The 21,746-nt window shown below is 38.3% G+C and overlaps 1 protein-coding gene and 1 long non-coding RNA gene across 8 annotated transcripts in view; one reads left to right on the plus strand and one right to left on the minus strand.

The window, feature by feature from the left end:
- PH4alphaEFB (prolyl 4-hydroxylase subunit alpha-1) overlaps nucleotides 1–21,746 on the minus strand; it is a 223,453-nt gene that overhangs the window by 96,180 nt on the left and 105,527 nt on the right. For 4 of the 7 annotated variants that reach the window (XM_069123713.1, XM_069123711.1, XM_069123712.1 and 1 more), the window contains one exon: nucleotides 138–206. The exons of the other annotated variants lie outside the window; for them this stretch is intronic. The gene's annotated coding sequence lies outside the window, so the exon portion shown is untranslated. The remainder of the gene's footprint in view (nucleotides 1–137; nucleotides 207–21,746) is intronic. 7 annotated transcript variants of the gene reach the window in all.
- On the plus strand, nucleotides 9,268–16,570 carry LOC138184976 (uncharacterized). The gene is made up of 3 exons (XR_011174486.1): nucleotides 9,268–9,617; nucleotides 9,691–9,806; nucleotides 16,478–16,570. It is a non-coding gene; the product is annotated as an uncharacterized LOC138184976 (long non-coding RNA).

A 21,746-nucleotide genomic window follows, 5' to 3' on the forward strand; every position in this document is an offset into this window, starting at 1 on the left:
AACTTGTTATCGACAAAGCAATGTACTTCATCAATAGATAAACCATATGAAGAAGAACCGATAATAACGATTCTTCTTTTGAATATCCTTAAACAAATCCTAGATCTAATAAAACACAACATGAACGTCACACTTACCTGTTTAATTTCCGTTCTTGATTAATCCACGATAGTTTGAATAAATGTTCTTTGATACTCGTCGAGGATCTGCAAAGGAAAGAAAAGAATCTTTAAGAACATTGGCGAACCACATAGAATCATATTAATTCATGACAGAACGAGACGGTAGAGCGACGAAGAAACGCAGGATTTTCACAGTAAAATTACGTTCTCCACAGAATAATACTGTTCCTGTGAGAACAGCGAGTAAGGAAAGTTCGATTCACGTCCGCCATCGCGATTTCTGACAGCTTTTCACGTGACAGCATTAATCTCTCGGCTCTTTCCTTCCTTTCGCTCCATCTTTCTCCCTTTTAATAATTCCACCAGCTTCCTCAGCTGCGCATGCCTGCAATTACGCCTAGCGATTCCATAAAATTTTCTACCATTATTCCCAGGAACTATCTTGCGAATCCTTCATTTTTCTTTGTCTCGTAATCCACAGCGTCGCCATCCTTTCATCCCTTCACTTTTCGATTATCTTCTCGGACGTCTTTGGCTTGCTCCTTTATCTTCCGTTTCGAGTGATCATTGTTTTCCGCTTGGTTGTTCATCCGACTACTTTTGTTCATGTTGCTTCCCAGCAGTTCTTACTTTGTTTTCTATCTATTTTTTTTTTCCTTTCAATCATATAATGTATCCTTTCGAGTTTCGTTCCCTTTAAACTCGTTCGCTTTATGAAGTTTCCCTGCTACGTTTCCTTTGATTTTCTGTTCAATTTCCCTTCTTTCCTCCAACGGTTGCCTTCTGCATCCTTTTTTTTTTCTGTTTCTCAGGTATTTCTTTCATTTTTGTACGAGTTACATTGCTTCGCTTCCACTGTAAGGACTCTCTTGTATGTATTTTGTATTGTTTTCGAGAGTTTTCCCCTTTCTTTTATTTAATGGTCGTACTGATTTTTGTAATTTCCTTGGTTGCAACGAGAATCGTCTGTTTTTAACATCTTTCACTACGAAGTTTAGGTTAAATGTAACCTTCAAAGACTACCATGAGTGAAATCTCACTCTATATAAGTTTCTTTGTGATATCGAATAATTGAGTTCGTTCGATAACGTAATTGCGTTTAGTTCGACTTTATTTCTCTGCAAACTCGATGTCCCTTGATGTTAGCTTTCCAGAATTCGTGTAACATAATTAAGAATAAATAAAGTCTAGAAGGCATTAAATATTGTTGTTTGTTGAAAATCATTTATCCATTTATATTACTATTTCCTGTGTTTATTGTCTGTACGTAATTACCTAAATAACAAACGAGACACCGGTAGATAAATTGCCAATTAAATATTTACAATGGCCCGTGTTTTCCCAATTCTAATGATTTAGTTCGATTCGACGCATCGTATTTGCGTTCTCATTATTTTTCCCAGCGTTCACACATTGCTTGCCCGTAATTTCCTGCATTTGTCGTTTAAGATCGCGTGTGCACTCGATATTCGCCGAATTTGCCGCGCTTTATCACGTTCGTCGTGCTCATTACCCTTTTGGTCGTAGTTTCTCATTTACCCGGGCTTCGTTCCCAACTCCCAAAAAGAATCAAAAATCTTCTCCATTTTACCGCTCTAATTAAATGAAAAGAGAACAAAGATGAGATAATTCCTAATGAATTCGCTTCTTTTTTTCCCCAACCATTCTTAATTTTCTTCTCCGCCAAAGAAAACTAAATTTCATAAAAATTAAGGCCAACAAAAGTACTACTTTTCGGCAAAAGTTATAATTCAATCTGCTTCGTGACAGATTTTCTGCAATAGTCAGAACGACAGGACAATGTTCTCCGCTTTCAGATTTAGGGAAACAGATTTACTACAGTTCAGCAGAGTTAGAGTTCAGTTCAATTAAAAGTAAACATATTATAGCAAGCGAATCTTTGTCCTGTTTCTGTTTCACCTATTTCTTGAGATTTTAAGACTGATTTGTAATTTTGACAACGGAATTTCGATTAGGAATTTTAATTAATTAGAAAAATTAAGTAACTTTGTTTCTCTTTCTGTAAATATCTCGTCGAATTTAAAAGTATTATAATCTAAACATAGAATGCTGTCTCCCTTACTGCTGCAATCCCTTTATATCATGAAAAATTGTTTGTTAAGAGATTTTAATAAAAAAAAAAAAAGAACGCAATACAGTTTTACTATTTAACAAACACCAAAACAAATGTGAAGGGATATCGTATGAAAATTTGTCCTCGTTTCTATGCAAGAACGAAGGCTCCAATAAAAAATCCCAGATTGAAAGTGCTCGGTTGTCGGCGATGCGTAAGGAAAACGTTCTCCACCCTCTTCGCCATCTCCATGACGTCTGTTCGATGACAGACACCGTTGATCTGTTCGCCCTCGTTCTTGCTCTCGCGTGTCGTCTCGTTTTCTCTATCAAACCACCTGGCCGGTTCCCTTGTCGTCTCTCTGTTGCCTCGCCGACTGCTCGTCATGTGCAAATGCGTTTCTGAAAAGCCTCGCAGCCTGTCTGCGGCACGACGTGCGACGAATTCTTCGGCCAGCTCGTCTGCATCCTGTTCTACGCAGTGTAAAAGAAGAGAGAGAGAGAGAGAGAGAGAGAAACTGAGGAAAGGGTGACAGTACGGAAGAAACACAGGGGATAGGGAAAAGGTTGGAGCAGGTATGGAGGAGAAATCGGCACGAAGGCGAGGGAAATATTGAATCGAGAACAGGGAAACGCAGTGATTCCACGCGCGTGAGTGAAATACGTTCGACAAATCGCGTATTTGTATATGGATTCTATAATGTTACTCCGTTCGTTCGTCTTTTCTTAAATCTCTTCCGTTTCTTTTTCTCGTAGTATAAACGGGAGTGAAGAGTGAAGGTAAATATTTGAAAACGAATCGAAATTATTAACACGAATGTTAAAAATTACAGTTCAAATACATAGCTCGATTCGTTTGATTCTAACAGTCGAGGTAGAGCGAACACATATTTAGTGAATGAAATTAATTTTTTCATACTCGATGTTTTGTTGCTTAGTAGTCCAAAATTTTTACGTAAATATTTCTGGTTAATAATGTTAAAGTAATTACTTCAAGAAAAGCTATACACCTTTCCTTTTGTATATCCCTGACCTGGAACCGCTGTTACGAAGAGAATAGAATTTGGTGAAAAATTCAAAATAAGGAGAGATCCATATTATTGTGCCCTTGAATATAAATATTGCTTCGGATTAGAAGATCTAGAAACAAAAGAGCTACAAGTACATCTCCATTGTTGTTTCTTGTAGCTTTCAGCTGGGGCTACACACCAAGGTTAACTTTCTGGTACTGTTTTTTTGCTATAAATATATGAACGTGCTCCCTTTCCTCTGTTGTATTGTAACACTGTAAAAGTGAGGATCTGAATCAACATACACTATACCTGTACTTATACCTATATTTATTTCAATATATTTTTCTATTACAAATTCATCCTCTCCTTCCTCTATCAGTCAACCTGAACAAATAAGTTACAATTTCTCAAAATTTCCCGCTAATTATCAGTAGATACAATAACAAAATATTCGTTTTCAATATATTTATTTACAGCGGTACCTACACTTGCAAGGATTATTAGCGACTACAATTGTATTCCATGAACTTATAGAATATTATATTACATTAGTACGGTGTTGTTTGGCTATAAATATGTACGATATTCGGATTGTATTAGGTATATTTATACACTTGATTATATACGCGAGTACCATTATTTCTCTGCGGTTAGATTAGTTGGAAGAAGTTTGTGTCTTTTAAAAACTGTAAGAGCCGTTTTACTTCTTCCTTTTTACGTAGCATCGTCTTGAGGTTGCTTGGAATGTTGCGCTGTTGCCTTTCGTTTTGAAACTTTGGGCATTCAATTAGCAAATGTGTTGTAAATGTGTTACACTTGTTCGATTCTTCTTTTGCGATTAGATAGATGTGATTAATTTTGTGATGTTTCCCATCCAATGAATTTATAGCGCAATTGGAAAATTTGTTAATAGAACAATTATCCACATTCTTACGCAATTTCAGATTGCCGTAAGTACGAATCTACAAAATCCAGAGGCACTCATAATCGCAGAAAAGAGTAATATTACGCAATTCTTCGTGCGTACAAGAAGGATAATAAAACGCGATGATGCGCGTTTCTCGTATAGCAGGTATTTTTCATGGCTCACTGGGATTATGGGCACACGAGCACGCACACCGCGTCATTATTTTCCGCTGTTTTTGTCACGGTTTGAAGTTTTCGTTAATTACCATTGGTAACTGAAAAACGCGCTTTAATTATTCGTCCGGAGAAATAATAGACGATGCTGGACTCGATAGAGTAACGCATTTATCCTCGAAAAAAAAACATATCAGTTTTGCGCGATGAACGATAAATTCCCTTATCAACATACAGTCGCAATTTTTGCAACTCCCCCTCCGCCTACTCTGCGTAAAGTAATTACTATATTTGCGTATCTCGTTTTCAAATATTTTATTTACCTTGCTACAATCAGAAAAATTAACAACGACGCGTCCATACGAGCCTGTCATAAAAAATGCATCCGACAGAATAATTCATATTTTTGTCAATTACACAAAACGTGCCGCGTTCTGTATGCGCGCTATAACTTGCAATTTTTTTTTTTTTTTTCATTTCTCAAATGAGAAATATTGTCGTTGTCAAATATTTTCTATACGTGAAAAAGTACCGGTGCATTTTTTATCAAGATACTTTGCTGCTGGCATCAAAGGAGAAATTTCGCCCAGTATAAAGAGTTAGTGTTAGTGTTATACTTCGATCAATATTGTAAAAGCCAGTTTAAGGATGCGAGATAGGCAGGCTTCACCTTCTATAATGAATTCAGGTAGACCGCCGCTTCTTCGCGATTTTTCCTCGCCAAGCTACACGATAGTTCGTAAATAGACGATTTTTCCATCAGAACTTAGTGACCCTTTAATTTTGTGGAATACTTGCTCTGAACTCGTATATTTATGTAAATTCTATAGAATTCAAACTACCCGCCAACCGACGTTTTTACTTTTCCTTTGTTTTACCAGCAGTCATTTGCTGAATAGATCACGAGAGAAGAACGGTAATTTAGGATTTAGAAAATCGACTCTTGATTTTCCAGGTAAAATTTGTAGTAGATTTGTTATTAACTGTTATTGTATTTAATTGAATTATTCCCAAAAGAAACTCGATTTTCCAGAATCCATCGTCTCATTTACTCTACGAATTTACGTTATTATATACAGGGTGGTTGGTAACTGGTGGTACAAGCGGAAAGGAAGTGATTCTACGCGAAAAGGAAGTCGAAAATATAGAATAAAAATTTTTCGTTTGAGGCTTTGTTTTCGAGAAAATCGACTTTGAATTTCCGCTCGGTACACGTACACTTTATCACGTCTCGTTATAACGGATCTCACTGTAGATCATTGTCTCGATGGAAAAATTAAAAAAAGAAATAAAAATAAAAAAAAATTGTTATTCTATATTTTCGACTTCTTTTTTCGCGTAGAATCACCCCCTTTCCCTGTATATATGCGTGTATGTGAAGTGCGTGTTGAAGTATGTTCGAAATATGACAGAATAAGAGAGAATAATCACAAACGATGGTTACACTAAAGTGCCTTATTCCAAGAACCACCCCTTGGAAAACATCGTGCAGATATATTGCGCAATTAACAACCCCGCAAACGATCATCGATAAAACGTGCGCCGGAAGAACTCAGCGGGGGAGTAGAGCCGGAAACTTCCAACCAGAGAACGGAACACCTAATCCAAGCCGCAAAACTATAAGAAGTACAATCATAAAGACACTCGAAAACCGTCTAACGAATCTCTTTGCGCGATATTATGGCGAGCAGACACGCGTGCCACGATTCAGAGCGAAGAACGAGAGAAACAGAAAGCTAGAGAAAAAAGGTAGAAAGGAAAAAATGGGAAAGGAGGAGAAGAGAAGGAGAGAGAAGAGAAGCTTCCTGGCTTACGATAAAGTCAGCCTCTTGAGGTAAGCTAGCAGCGTTTAAAACGCAGTAAGGACGAGCGTTCGTCTGAAAATGTCTATGAATTTTTCCTGCGGTGGAGTATGTATTGTCTTAGCTAAGTCCGTGCGGCCTCGTAAGGCGCGCAAAGGCGACGTTGTTTCATTAGAAAATTCGCGTTTTAACCAGCGCGCTGGTTCTTTCGTTTTATCGAGGTGCCCTCGGCCTCTGTTCTCTCGAAATTTCTGGTCCGACGCGGACACGTCTCGCGTTAAGCTGGATTATATTCGAAATGAGCGAATGAGAATGAGTATTTTAAGTGTCTCGGTAATTTCGAAACAGCTTCGGAGACTCGAAAACGGTGCTGAAATGTTCTGAGATTAGTCAAGACTGAGAGTCTAATGTTTTCAGGGTGGAAGAAACGCGATGGAAGAAAATATAAATTATTCTTGATATTCAAGATTCAGATTACTCGTAGTATTTGGTATTTGTAGATTTTATTCGAAGCGTATAGAAAAAATTGAAGAAGAATGTGGGTAAAATATTTGTTGAATATTTACAACGAATATAAACTTTTATCTATAAATACAGTAGAATGTAGATGTAACGTTTATAAAGTATTCACTGCAATTAGACTCATCTTGAGTACACTCGTTTAAAATATACAGTTTTATTTGAGAAATACTTGGAATACGGTGATGGGTAAAATATTTCTAAAATATTCAGGGTAATTTGAATTATCTAGGGTATCCACGACATGAAATTTCATCGAAAATTCTTAGAGAAATTTTTGGATATAAAATACTCGAAACACGCACATCTAGGATACACTTAACCTACAATTTAAAATATGTAGAACGTAGAATACCAAGGACATCTGGAATATTCAGGTAGCAGAATGCTTAAAATATTTAGGACACAAAGTATAGAATATCTATACTACAGAATATCCACGATATTTAAAAGACAACAATAACATCTAGCTTCATTCAATTCTAATAAGGAGAATTCGAGAGACACAAAGAACGGAGTAAGAAAACAAAAGATTTAGGAAGGAGCAGAAGAAAATTCCGAGATGAAATGGAAAAATGTAAGGCATAGTCACCTCGTAATATCGTTCACGGGTCGGTAATCGCCTAAAAGCTAGTCAGGAATCAACCCGTACGAGGAGAAAAAGTTTCTCGAGCTGTGGAGATCAGTATCTTCGGTTCACCCGGTGTGTATCGATCCAACACGATGGAGTAGAGAGCACGTGTACCGCGAAATTGCAGTTGCCTCCGCTCGTTCGTCGTCCCACGCCTTATCTCACCGCCGTGTCGGTTCCTTTGCTTCCTTCCTGATTTTCTACAACCACCCGTGCACGTCGACCTTCTAATTATGAGGAATTACCGCCCGGACTTAAATGATAAGAATCGCGACACCTGACTCACGAGCTCGTTTCTTTGTCGGATCAACGCGACGCCTTTATACCTGAGGAATTTAGTAATTCAGAAGTTTGCGATTCAGCGAAGATTGGAGGAAATCAAGTGGACGAAATCAAAGAGAAACTTCGATTGGACGAAAACAAAGAGAAATCGTCGAGATATTTCTGAATAGCTTTTTCTGTCGAGATCAAGTTGATCGTACCGTAAGAATTATTATCGGGACGCAAAGAGCTAACACGTGTTGTAGCGAAGTTACATTGTTCGTATTTTCAGTCATTTTCAAAGTCATTTTCAGTATCATTTTATTTATGTAAATTTTCAATAGAGATACTGTTCGGTACACGCAGTTACTAAAAAATTCGTCTCGCTATTTCCTTACCACGTTAGTAACAATCACCTGCTCCATTCACTGTCCTCGTCAGTTGTAATCCCATTTTCTAGAATTATGTTGCCTTCTGTTCGTATTACTTACTTTCTCAACTTTCCTTTATCCGACACCGTAACAAAGATCCACGCGATTTCTTCGTACTAGGGGAATATAGTAACGTAGAAGTTCGTGTCTCAGCGTGAATGGAGAAAATCAATCGTGCGAAATCACAGCAAAACTTTTAACCCATGCGAGACTCTTATTAAATGACACGAAATTTAATGCACGTAATTCATTGGAATATAGCTGCTAGATACACGATAAATACAGCGGAGTACAAATGCATTTTGCAGCCACTGTATATCTGCAAAAATCTACTAATTCGTCGATTAACAATTCTCAGCGGTACACTCGCATCAAGGAAACTCATCTTGGACAAAATGAACGATTTTCCAAATATGATTACCATTTGAACGAATACGTCGGCGATCTCGTTATTTCTCGTTCAAACTGTTTACTTTGAGGAACTAAAACATACAAGTCACAACTATGTACATATGACGTAGGTGCAAACTGTGTACACAGAAACAAACTACGCTGACCAGTCGACCAACAGGTCAGGTCTGCGGTCCATGTATTAAATACGTGGGAACGTGACAGTGTTTCTTCTGCAAACGCGAACGTCAGCGTGTCTATTACACAGCGGAGCTATACATATATGTATATTGCCGGACTTGCAACGCGTTGAGTCCATGTAACACAGCGATCCTGCTGAACTATGGGGCCTACAGATTAACCGTGTACATTACCCATGGCGCTTTCACACAGCTGTGGTTTTATTGAACTATGGATCCATAGGTTATTATGCCCATTAACCGAGGCTTCTGCCGTAGTGGCAGTTTTATCGAATCAACGACACACAGATCGTGATATTTATGCAGCGAATGTGCACAGGGTTCTGATATAACGATGATCGCAATTCGACGTTAACGATCATCGCACTCAAACCGCCGCCAATTCTGCTTATTATATACGTTTCAATGCGAACCCACGTGTAATGCTCGGTTCTATTGACTTGTAAACTTACAAACGATTCCGATCAATTGCATGAACGACGAAAGAGAGAGAGAGAGGAGAGTACGATCAAAAGGCTGGTCGAATTTTCTATGTTTGCGTAACACGGATCGCTATACGCCAATACGAATGAGTCGGTTCGTTCATTGCGATTCCTGTTTGTTTGTTTGTCTATTTATTAAGCCGTGTCATTTGATCTCTTCTGTATAGTTCCTCGCCATACGTTCATTCTATTCATCTATCATTTTCTCCTCGCGTTATTTACTCCGCGTCGTTCCCGTAATTTCATCTAAATCGTTTCGTTTAACATCGATCGATTTTACTTCATATCCAAAGTGATTCGATAAATACATTTGAAATATATAAACGAAAAATACAATTTTAGCTAAGTCACTAAAAATACTTGTATCTAGTAAATTTGTAAGCAATGTACTATCAATTGTTATCAACCGCGTGTAAATACTCAGATACAATACATAGAGAAAGACACAGGAAGCGTTAAGTACCGTGGCAAATGATCGTAATATTTCAAAATATATTTATCGTTACTCGAACCTGCTGTAATACGAGTGTATTTCCGATTCCGTGATCTTAAACTACATACGTGTAACTTATCATGTTAATCTATAGTACAGTATTTTCGTATATCGCTATTTGTAAGTACCTACATAGATCTGCCGAACACTGTTATTGATAGGTTCAAAGTTTAATAGGAATTCCGCTGAACAGGATCAGGGAGGATATTAAACACGGTAATCCGTCACTCCGCAGTCACACAGGGATTTCGATGCGTGGCATCACTATCCATCGAGTGTAATAATCTGTAGAATTGTTGAATGAAATTGGTAAATATAATTAGCACATATCAAGTATAATATACTAAATGTCATCTGTGTGATGTACGAATATTATGCTATGTTGTGATATTACGTATTATATATTATATGTAAAAGCATCGTTGCATATAAATCGTAGTCTTTTGTTTTCAACAGAATACAATGCACCGAGAATATCATTCAGTGTCACATCTTGATAATGTACTTTGGTCGATTACATTACACGATAAATTTTCACTTCTTCGTTGAGAAATGGATTGAACGTCTTTTTCTTCTTCTTAGCTATTGTTATTTTTATATCTCCAGAATTATCTGATAATTTTTCGTTAAATTGTGAATTTCCATAACGCGAATCGTCTATTTATGGTATTGGTATAACAGCAATAACTGAACAACATTTTATAAAACAATAAACAAGTGCTTACATATTTTTAACAGTAGCACGTGTCTTGCCACCGGATTATATTTATTTATTTCTAAACCTATTTTTGTTTGTTTTTAAAATTTCTCTCGGTAAATTGTTCCTGATTTAATAAAAATTCTCTTCTGGAATAAAATTACGCTGTAAATCCTTCGATGTATTTCGTATCTTGTTACATAGTATTGACACCCCTTTTGTTCTAAATTTTTTACATTGATTGTGAGTCGACTAAAATCGTATCATTCCCACCACTGGCACGGATTTTCCTTTCCCCATTTAACGCATGCTATTTGGTACTTTATCGATCGGATAGCAGTCATCTATCGTTCACCGATCGAATACGCTGCATAGAAAAATCAAGTAATTTGCATTTCACCGTTACATCGAAATGCTGCCGACCATATGCTAACGCACAGCAATAAAAGTCGTTTCGCGGGTGCAACAGACCCAATTTAGTCACATTAACCATTCAGCAGCGGTATAAAAAACGATACGTTGTTCCAATCGCGCCTGGATCGTTTCAGCTCGTCGATCGCAATCGCATTTTCGAAAGCACGTTTCATCTTCTCTCGCATCGAAAATCATTCGAATGCATTTTCCATTATTTCTCCCTCTTTCCCTTTTTTTCTCTCTCTCTCTTTTCTTTTTTTTTTTTTTTTTTTGATTCATTGAATTTGTTTTCCACGCGATCAATCGATTCGTGGAAGTTAAAGTTGTTCTCGGAGTACAGTTTTCGAACTGGAATTCATATTTTCAATTCGGATCTAATTTTGAAATCGAAGTTGTTTTTGGAACTCAATCTTATAATTCCAATTTGCTTTCAAGAATAGAACTCAATTTTGGAACTCGTGTTCGCGCCAGCAACACAATTTCATAACTCGAACTCCACTTTGAATTAAATTGCATCCACAAGCCACGATAATTAACGCGAATCGAAAGGCAGAGAAAAACGGTAATGTCGCGAACGTTGTTTCTAAATTGGAACTTTTATTATCTTAAATTGGAATTCAGACTGGATCTTACGGCTAAGAGTTTGAAACAGAACCTAGGGCGGAAACATAAAATTTTCAAATCAAGTAAAATCCTAGGATCCAAATTTATGAAACTAAACGGTCTTTTCGCTTCTAAAATTCTGCTCCGTCCGTTCATGCCTCAATCTCCATTCCTAAAATAGCAGCCATCTCTCAGAGCGAGTGAGTCTCCGTTTCTTAATGCCAGCCACTTAAAGGATAGGTCGGAATTACCACGAGGCAAATCTTTGCTCGCGATGAGAACAAGCTCCGGGAAACGACGAAATCTCGAGTCAAACGTAATTTTGCGAAAGTTATTACGAATGTACCGCGCGAGACGACGAGAGAGCGGCTAAAACGAGAAAAAGTGACAGAGAGATTGAAATTCGAAGCTGACTATCAACACAGAGTCAACGAGAAACGTCGCTCATTTTTGCGAATTATTATTCCGTTGCGACTGTGCCTCGTGAGAAATTGCTTCACCATGTTAAATAAGACCTTGTGCATCCCTGTTCGCGATCGTAACCATGTCGACTGTAATCTCACGAGATACGCCGATTATTATTCCAGCGTGATATCGATATTTTATTCTTTTAATGATGGTTTAACTATAGGTCGATTGTAAAATTTCCGAGCTAATTGTTTTTCATCGCTTTTGGTTAGTCGGTTGAAGAAGAAACGTAAAACGAGAAAGATGAATACAAATTTAATTTGATTCGCGTGTAATATTAATAGTAATACTTTCATTAAAAACTTGGTAACAAACTTTTGCCGTTTCCTACTGACAAGCATAAAGAAACGTTTCACGAAACGACCGAAATTACGAGATCTCCTAATAAATGGTAAGCGCGGGAAACTTTGAAATATTTCGTACATCGTGGTTAGGATATTTTGTTAACGAGTAGCCCGTTTCGAAGATTCCTTCAATTTTAAACGGTCACGTAATGAAGTTCTAATTGCAATTATTCATCCACCTTCTGCGATTAAACTTCGCGAAGGATGTAATTTCACTCGATTTTTCTCCAACCCGTTATCTCGTTATTTTAAAATTATATGATAATTACAGAATATAAAATCGTATAATAATGACGTTGCCTCAAGTGCAGAATTTAAAAAATCAACGTCGAGATTCTCAACAGTTTTATTTTTAATTAGACCAACTCAAACATGGAATATATTTCGCAAAAATCAAATCTTTCGCTGTAATATACTTATTATATTTCCATTAAAATTAATTATTATATATTTCGATCGAGGAAAAATATTAAAAAATTCGGCTCAACTTGTTAACAATCGAGAAAATAAAAAAGAGCAGAAATATTCGAACTCTAATTTCCCTTAACGAGCAACCATGAAACAAGTTTGAGCCATTACCTTTGGTTCGAACAGTGGCGAGCACCGCGTGCGAAATTTATGTCGGACAATTAGGCGGCATTTAGAAACTGCAACGGAGTTTTCCTTAATTTCCGCCGGAAGTCGAAGGTCACGCGTCCCTGGGGACAATTTCAGGGGTCGGCGTACGTGTTGTATGTACCACGTTCTCTCAGATAACCTTCCAACCCCTGCAGCTGGAGGCGTGGAGAAGACGAAAGAAGACGGCGTAAAGGGATCCTTTCTCTCTTTGTCACTCTCAGACGACCTGAACCGCAGTGCGGAGAAGCGTGAAGCCGGTTAATCGCACTTGGCTCCACGACCTCGTGCACCAACCCTAATTTCCTAGTTGGCTGTTTAAAACTCTTCCATCAAGTAGTATTTAGGAATTTTTGCTTCTCAAATCTTCTTCGAATACGTTTATTTATTATCGAAATTTTTATTGACAATGAATTCATTATTTATTTATTGTAAATGGGTCGACTACTTTTATATACGTAGATGATGAAATTCTATGTGGGACACGACTTGCATAAGTAATATTATTTTAGAGGTTAAGAACGTCATGAAGTGTTAAATAGACGTTACAGTTAAAACGAGACACTGAATGGCCAAAGATATTAAAAGTATCGGTGAACTTGTTACGTAACTTAGATAATTTGCTGATGACATCAATGTGTCCGAATCGGGTTTGGTTCTGGTTTTTGGACTTTTTACTGCTCCATGACAAATCTTTATTAGCACTTGATTAACCGTCGCGATGATAAGATGAAGAATATAGTGTCTTTCGGGATATTTAAACTTTTCTGTTTAGTAGATTACGGGGAATTTTGATGTTGGATATTTTTTTAATCAATTACAATCTATTAATTAATTAATGTCAACTTTTTATTGAAAATGGGTAATATGTTATTGAGATATGTGTAATTTTGTGTGCTACACTGGATTAGCTGCGTAGTAGTGGCACACATATATGAGTATGAGCGTGTGTGGGAGTATGTGCGTGCGCAGCGTCTCGTAAAACAGAAGAATGCAACTGTACGTATGATGGGAAAGACTACTGAGACGCGTGCAATGTGTATCTACGAATATCTTGTAAATCACATATTAAATAAATCTGAAACTATTTTAATATCATTTCTACATGTAATGTTAGTGTTCCCACACATTTATTTCGGCGACTAAGATCCACAATTCTCAACATATATAATAGCAATTGCATAGGAAAAAATTGTATCACGTACTCTTTGACGACTGTTCCTCTATATCTTATCTGGACGAAAATTTCTATTTATCGCATAAAAGTCTTCCTTGGAGGGAAGAAAAGTCCAATTCTTTGGATCTTTGAACCTAAGACAGCAGCTATCGATCAAAATCTTTCTATCAAAATCTACCAAAATCTACATCATCCCTCAGAATAAAAACTAAACTTTCGACCTTCTGTTCTCTGAATCGGAATAGCGCGTGGAATGCTGCGATCGATGAACAGAGACGTTGCGCGAATGGTTGAAATCGAAGTGTTGCAGACGAGTGATAAGGGGATGAGGGAAGAGGGTGTAAAGCGATACGGTTAGAAAGAGAGGGAATGGGAAAGTTTGCACGAGTGTAGCCTGCTGCGGAGTATCAGACAAGCACATGGAGTTTCGGGGAGGCTGGCAAAGAGTAACGGAGTGCAGAGAAACGTGCTGCGGAGTGTCAGAGAGTACGACCGGAGATACGGGATTGCCTTGAGATACTACGTATAGAACACGATGCCGGAGGATACAGAACGTTTCGGAAATAAAACTTCCAAGGGTATAACGTTATGGTGTCTACGGAGTGTTACATCGAATCGGAATCTTTTATACCCTCGTATCACAGTAAAACGGGGGAAAACATACAGAGAGTGTTGAAGAAGCAAAGAGTTAGGAAGAATGGTTGGCGATTTTAAAGAGCGATAGTTGCAAGTAGTTGTAAGTAACATTTTTTAGTTTTTTCCTAATTTGACCAAACACGTAGTTGTTACTGATAATTTTAGCTCTTTGATGACTAGACTGGGGATTTTTATATTAGATTTTGATATGTCCGTGTCACCTTGGATATTTTATGTATCCATTATGCGATTATTTTTGTTCGTTGAAATTTTTTATAGACATAGAAAACACATTTAAATTTTCATAAACATTCGTAGACTATGGATAAACGAGGGATGAACGAGACAGAACATTTCTGAAGAAATGAACAGTGAAATTCACGATGTCCCGAATTTTATTATCGTATGAATGAAGAGCACAGGGGAAATGGAATACGATAAACGATGGGTATCGTTGATCTTAAAAAAAAAAGCTATGGTGACGATTTGCATACTTCTGTTCATTATAATAGTCACTGCAATGTGAAAGTACGTGTTCGAGAAAAATACACTTGTACTACTCTCTCATTTAGCAAGACACCCCAAATGAAATAAAACCTGACACCGTTGCAGTTATGTCAACGTTGCCGCACCACATTCAGCCACATTCCACTTGAGAAATTTTTCCTTTATCAGACTGCACTTCACTCAGATGTCCCTAGACATTTTCAATCTCCCGTTTCTCCTTGCTCCTCTATTTTCGAGAATGTTTCCTTCGTTCTAGTTTAGCTTTGGATAACCACGCGTGCACGGCTGCTTCAGTAACAAGATCTCAGTGTCACTTGTAAAATATCTGCAGGGATACGAACAAACTGGAACAATATGACCGCGTTTACTGGAGACCCGATAATTATCGAAAAATCCAGCAAAGCGCAATAAATCCGAAGATCTCATTTTCATCGAAATTCGGGCGAACGAGTCCAATCACATCGGCTATCCGAGCGTCGCTGTGTTTCTCCGCGCCCACAAAGCTAATCTAAGTAACGCCAAGCTGCGTTTCAATTCCCGATCCGTTTGATCCGTGGACCGCGATGAAGCAATCAACGTGGTGGCCCCGTCGTCATCCCACGACAAGTCTCTCATCTCTTCTCCATTTTTTTTTCTCCTCCCCTCTCTGTCATCGTATCGGCTCGATACTTTCGTCGTCCGGTGTATTCAACGATCCTCGTCGGATGCAATCATCTTTCGAAAGGTATCGAAGGTCACGTTCCCTGGCGTTGCACGCGCTGCGGGATGCATACGAACCCGCCGGATAACCTTTGACCCCGTCGAGGATCACGAAGCGTTGTGAACAGTCGAGCCTCTCACAGGGGCAAAGGACAGAGTTTCCGTTCGATTATTTTTTTCTTCTTCTTCTTTTTCTTTCTAATTTTCTTCTCTCTCTTCTACGCGACTGTGCTAGAACGGAGGACTGGTCAGAGAGGCCGATGACATGTGGAAATTACGCTTTAGGCCTGGTTCACACGAGTGGAATCGTCGTGGAAAGATTCGAAGTTCGATAGGTTTCAATTTTGTTCGAGAATGCGTACTTGGTGAGTTCACAATGGGATCTTCTGATACTATTCGGTGGAAGAGATAGGAGGCAAGGCACATAGGTGGCACATTTGGTGTACACTGGCTTACGAAAGTATTATATTTAGATAACTGACCGTGGGAAATTTTTAGTTATATATTGAGTGTGTTATATAAGATATTTTAAAATTTCATTAACGCTGTTATGAGAATCGACTATTTAGATCATATTGGTAAAGCTTGAAGGAAAGAAAATATACAAAAAATTATCAGATATTTAGTACAAACACGTATTTTACACAAACCACAAAAATATTTAAATAATCAATTGTGTCTTTATAGAAGGTACGAGGTATTTACTCGAAGCATTATACGTAGTAAAAAAATTCGTGGACATGAAAAAGTAAAAACTCTTCTGGTTGTTGAACGTATTTCACGTCGGTAAATGATAGTGGCAATTAACTGCAATTTACAGCGTGGCGCAGCAACAAATTCCTGGATGGTGGTACAACAGAGGGATAACATCGACGAGCAAGAGTTTATTAGGATCGTTACTTTGACAGACCGGTGGACCATAAACGAGGGTGTCGTTCTAGCCGCGTGATACGAAAAGGCGCAGCGTAAATATCGATTTTTAATTAGTCCAATCCTATTACGACCGTGATGATTTCTAAAGGCCAACCGTTGTCTTCATGGTGGAACGCGATGAGCACATGGCCATCGTAATCTGATTATCCGTGCAAACAGTCGAACCTGTTACTCTCCGTTCTCTTCTTCTTTTTTTTTTTACTTTCCTCCTTTTCTCTAATAGAGAAAAAGAGTTTGAAGAGACAGAGGTTCTTACAGAATACACTGTGAAGTCTGAAATAACGTGTATACAGGGTGTTTTGTCTGTTTTGAATTACTCAACAGTGAAACCATCGATTTCTAACGTGTATCCGAAAATATATACACAAGTTTTCGAATCTCTTTGTATTATCAACCTATGTGGCACCTGAACACCGTACGAGCACACCAAGAAAAATGCATTCTTAAGATTAGTAATTGTTACGAGGGTCATTACGTATTTTCTAGTATAGAATCTAACAGTGCAATATCAAGTACCGTACAAGAACTATCAGGAAACTATTTATAGTATGTCCAAAATCCACTCGAAATGATTGTTTTTTAATGTTACTGCCACACACACACACACACGCAGACAAACACACACCTTCGCTTGTTAATCTACAGTGGAAGGATCTTAAAAGTTATAAAAATTGTAAAAAGTACATTTTCTACATTACAATTTACACTACAATTTACAAATCGATATCATGAGACACGTAAAGCGAACGAATACACGGTGAAGCGCATTCTTCGCGTTATAAATTTAATCGAAACCATCGGCATCGGTAATATTTCCGTCACCCTTTCACCTCGAGCGCAGCATCCCCTACGGTAACATTCCTACGTGCATTAAAACCTTTCAATTACGGGAGCATGGTGGCGTTACACTCGACGAGACGATAATGCGTTTACAGGATGCAGTCGGTTGCTTCGGCAGCGAGTCGAATAAACAGGGACCCGTCGATTCCTTTCGCGAACGAAACAATACGATTCCCCTTATCGCCGCTGGCAACTCCTCGAATATCGGAAACCACTGGCTCGGAAAGGGGGCGAAGGGAAAAGCCGCAAGTGGCGCGCGCGCCACGAGGGAAAAAGTCCACCCTCTATTCTCGTTCCATCTCTTTCCTCTCCCTTTCTTTTCTCTTCTCTTCTCTAGGCTTTATACGTACATACACACGTGCCTTTCTTCCCTAGTCTCGACGAATTTATGCGAAAGCAATCGCGCATAAACGGTTGGCGAAAAACGCGTCTGCCGGATTTCTCGAACGGCCTGCCGTGCGTCTTCCTCGCGGAGAACACGAGAATAGAAGCTGTACGTCGCCATAACAGCCGGTTCACCGCGTCTTACCGTTATGAGACGCCGAGGAATTCGCTGGAAATTCGACAGAGATATTCACAGTCGTCCCGGGATTTCCGGGTTTCCTCGATATTTCTAGCTTCCGCGAAGACACCGCATATTTTGAGGGGTTTTGTAATGGATTTAAGGGAAAGCATGTAAGTTTCTAGAGGGAAATCCTGTTTATATATTTTCCTACCCATTTCAGAAGAATAATTGATAACTATGTGTTCAGACTTTACGAATGAAGAGTATTGTTAGCTTTTGCAAAGCATTTAAAAAAATGCGTGAGTCTTTGGATGGAAATATTTGAATTTCTGTTTGACAGGAATAGTTGATATTTGAGACTAATTCAGATTGAAGTATCGTTGGAAGATTTATCGGTTTTCGATATTTTTACTTTTGATTGTTTTACCGTTTTATCATCAACTACGAAACATTTCATATGTTATATATCGCTCAAACATTGTAAGGACGTAAAATTTCGCACATTGTGGAACACCATTTAAAACTTTCTCTCTTAAAGTCTTCCAAAACGAGAAGTAGAACTCCTTCGCTTTACTTCCTAATTCCATCTACTTCATTTTTCAAGTAATCCACGTTCAGCGCGAGTTTATCGGGCGAAGAGGACGTCACATAAATTCCGGATTAACGCGAAACATCGGAGTTGATCGGGTTTTTCTCGCGTATTAGCATTCTCGAATTCACGGTATCCCTCCGGTGACTTTGCCAGCGGCTTCTAGCCCGTACGTTCTACAAGGATATTCCATTAGTCCGGTGCTACGAGTCAGCCTTTACGATTACACCGGAAACGAATACGTTTCTCTACTCTTTTCCTTTCCTTTCCCTTTTCTATAATGGCCATCGAATTAATTAGAACCACTAAAAATTGTCAGTATTTGTCACTTTTCTAGTAAAATTGAGAGTAGAAAAAGCGAATTCTGATAAAGAAATCTATTAATTACAAAGATGCTTTGATACAAAGAATGATTCACAAAGGTATTTGAATTTTCGACATTGGGAAACTCTTAAAAATATAGTGCACGTGTCGTACGAAACATTTGGAAATTCTATTAGCACTGCGACAAGACCAGATCATCACGATTATATCGGTAAAATTTGAAACAAACTTGGAAATGTATATAAAAGTATCAGAAATATAGTTCAGAAAGCCTATGAACGTATTTCAATACTCGATCATTTGTTATATTATTAGCAAGTAAATCGCAACATTTACTGAGACAATATTTACTTTCAAACAACTGGTCATACTGTATCAATTTTCTTCGAATACGCTTATTACAAACATTTTTCATATATATTTTTTAAATTTCACTATTCTATATAATATAATATGATAATCGTGGCACGTTACAGTGCTAATGATACAACAAGTAGTTTCACATAATACGCCTAATATATCCGTATTATCAACAGTATTGTAAGCCACTGTGCAACATATTCTACTTACACGACTGAAATTTCTGCACATAGCTCCAATTCAATATCCATCAACTTATACAATACTTCTCTCCTCTTGTTCCCTGAAGTGTTTCATCGTGAATCGCGGTGTTCTTTTCCTTTGTTTTTTTTTCACTGTGACCCCACCGGTTTAATCTTTATTTCCTCCCGGTCCCGTGCGTCTTCTGTTACCTCTCGCCATGTTTATTCATCCCTTCCGTTTGCTGCTCGTTACCACGGCTACGACAAATTCCTCGTTTATTCGTAATCGAGGCAGAACGAGACTGCTCCTTTGAATTCGGACTGGAGAAATATCGCGGCAGTAACGACGCTGCCAACGAAACGTGTGTACGAGGAGAACGAGAGTTGCGGAAGTCGGCCGTCGAAATTGCACCTAACCATCCGCCTGACCGGGGAAAAAATTTCCCTTTGCTTCTATGGGGTAGCTAGCTCGCCCCGTAAACGTGCTTCGAGTTTCTTCGCTGCCACCACCGTTCAGATCCACGGAAATGGAAATTGAAACGATTAGAGTCTTTCGTGATGTACATACCATGCGAACGAGACTTGGAATAAGCACGAAGAGGAGTTAGGAAATTAAATGTACAGATAAAACGTTAAGGGGCGAAACATTTTGCAAAAGGATAAAGTCGATTTCGTATTGCAAATTTGTTAACGGTAGCACGTGATTGTATTATGAATAGATGGAGGACGTTTACGAAAATTCTTTTTCTTCTGGATGTGAACGAAGAGATTTTTAGGAAACCGAGATATAAATTTATATAGGAATACTTTATTTTTTAATTATTTTGTTAGTTTTATTGCATGATCTATTTCTGTAAGTTCATTTATTGCAGGAACATGACGCGAATAAAGAGTGGAATTTTGAAAATAGCGTTCGTAACATCATCTTTCTCTGCTTTCCGATGTATAGAGTTTTACGTAACAAAGACATCGAGAACATTCGATTATATCAGCGATTCTGTTCAAACATAGGTGCATTTAGAAATTCACGAAATTCACATCGAATAGCAAAGTTTCATTAAGAGTAAATAAATGTCTCAAGATTCTGGGGCGAATTTTAAAAACACTGAGAAAACGATCTGCCAGATGAGAATTAAAACTAGAAATCGACCGAATCAAAAGAACTGAAACGCTAATACATCCGAAACGAGAATGTAAACCAAAAATCGACTGAACCGAAAGACCTGAAACGTCAAAAAGCCCGAGCCTTCCACTTTTATCCCGTTCACGAGCAAACGTAAACTTTCAAACTTCCTACCACGTTCTAATCTATTCAGAGAACACGTTGCCAGGCGGCTGTCGCCCAACAGTTATTCCCTTTCCTCCTACTACAGTCCCGTTCCCGGTCGCTCTTCGCCAGGCCTCCTCTTTGTGCTCCTAAACGGAGACAGAGAATCGCAGAGGCACAGCCAGATAGACACACGAAATACGGAAAGACAAAGAGAGAGAGAGAGAGAAAGAAAGATGGAAAATCTTCTGTCGGCAGGCGAACGGAAAAGGACGGTGACGTATCAGGGAACGTGCAAGAGCAAACAGGGAAAAGCAGAGGCGAGGACATGCGGGCTGTTCTCTCGACGGAGAAACTGCCGCTGGTCCTCGTTGGCCGGCGACGTTCGAGCGGAAAACAGGGAATGGCTCCGGGCTGGCTTTTCTTCCTGTAGAAAGCGTCGCGGCCGTTGAAAGCGGATTCGGATAAGCGTGAAACCTCGAGGAAAATCGGAAAACAACGTTCCACCACGGAGACACTTTCCTGGAGATATATCTGTATATTAGGTTGTCTCAAAAGTTCCTTTTGGTTTATTAGGAAATAACAGATGCACAACATTTTTTGTTTAATATTATTTTATTGAATCATGTGTGATCCATTTTGCAGTAATAGAATAATGTGTGTGTGTGTGTGTATTATATCTTGTGTGTATTTGCTTATCAAAGTATTTGAACATTTGTAGACTCTTTTTATCAATGCGTTACGTGCATTGTTTGAAACATTTTGAAATTTCGCTAGTACTGTAATAACACTCTGTTATTGTGATTATATTGATAGAGCTTGAAACAGAAGTCATGAGATATTCGGTACAAGTATATATTTCGCAAAAAGAAATTTCAAAAGCATGTAAATAGTCAATTATCGATTGTATCAATACACTTCGATATTCAGTGAGATCATATTTGACACTTATTGTGCAAAGTTACAGCTTAAGATGGCTATTTACGCTTTATACCCAGTTGTTGCTAAATAGAAAGTCGTGTCTCATTGAGATGCTAAGCAGATGTCAAAAAGTTCTATATACAACACGTAAAATATGGTCAGAAGAGT

This window comes from Bombus flavifrons, chromosome 11 (genome assembly GCF_040668555.2).
Source record: "Bombus flavifrons isolate JBK064 chromosome 11, iyBomFlav1_principal, whole genome shotgun sequence".
NCBI classification, from domain to species: Eukaryota; Metazoa; Arthropoda; class Insecta; order Hymenoptera; family Apidae; genus Bombus; species Bombus flavifrons.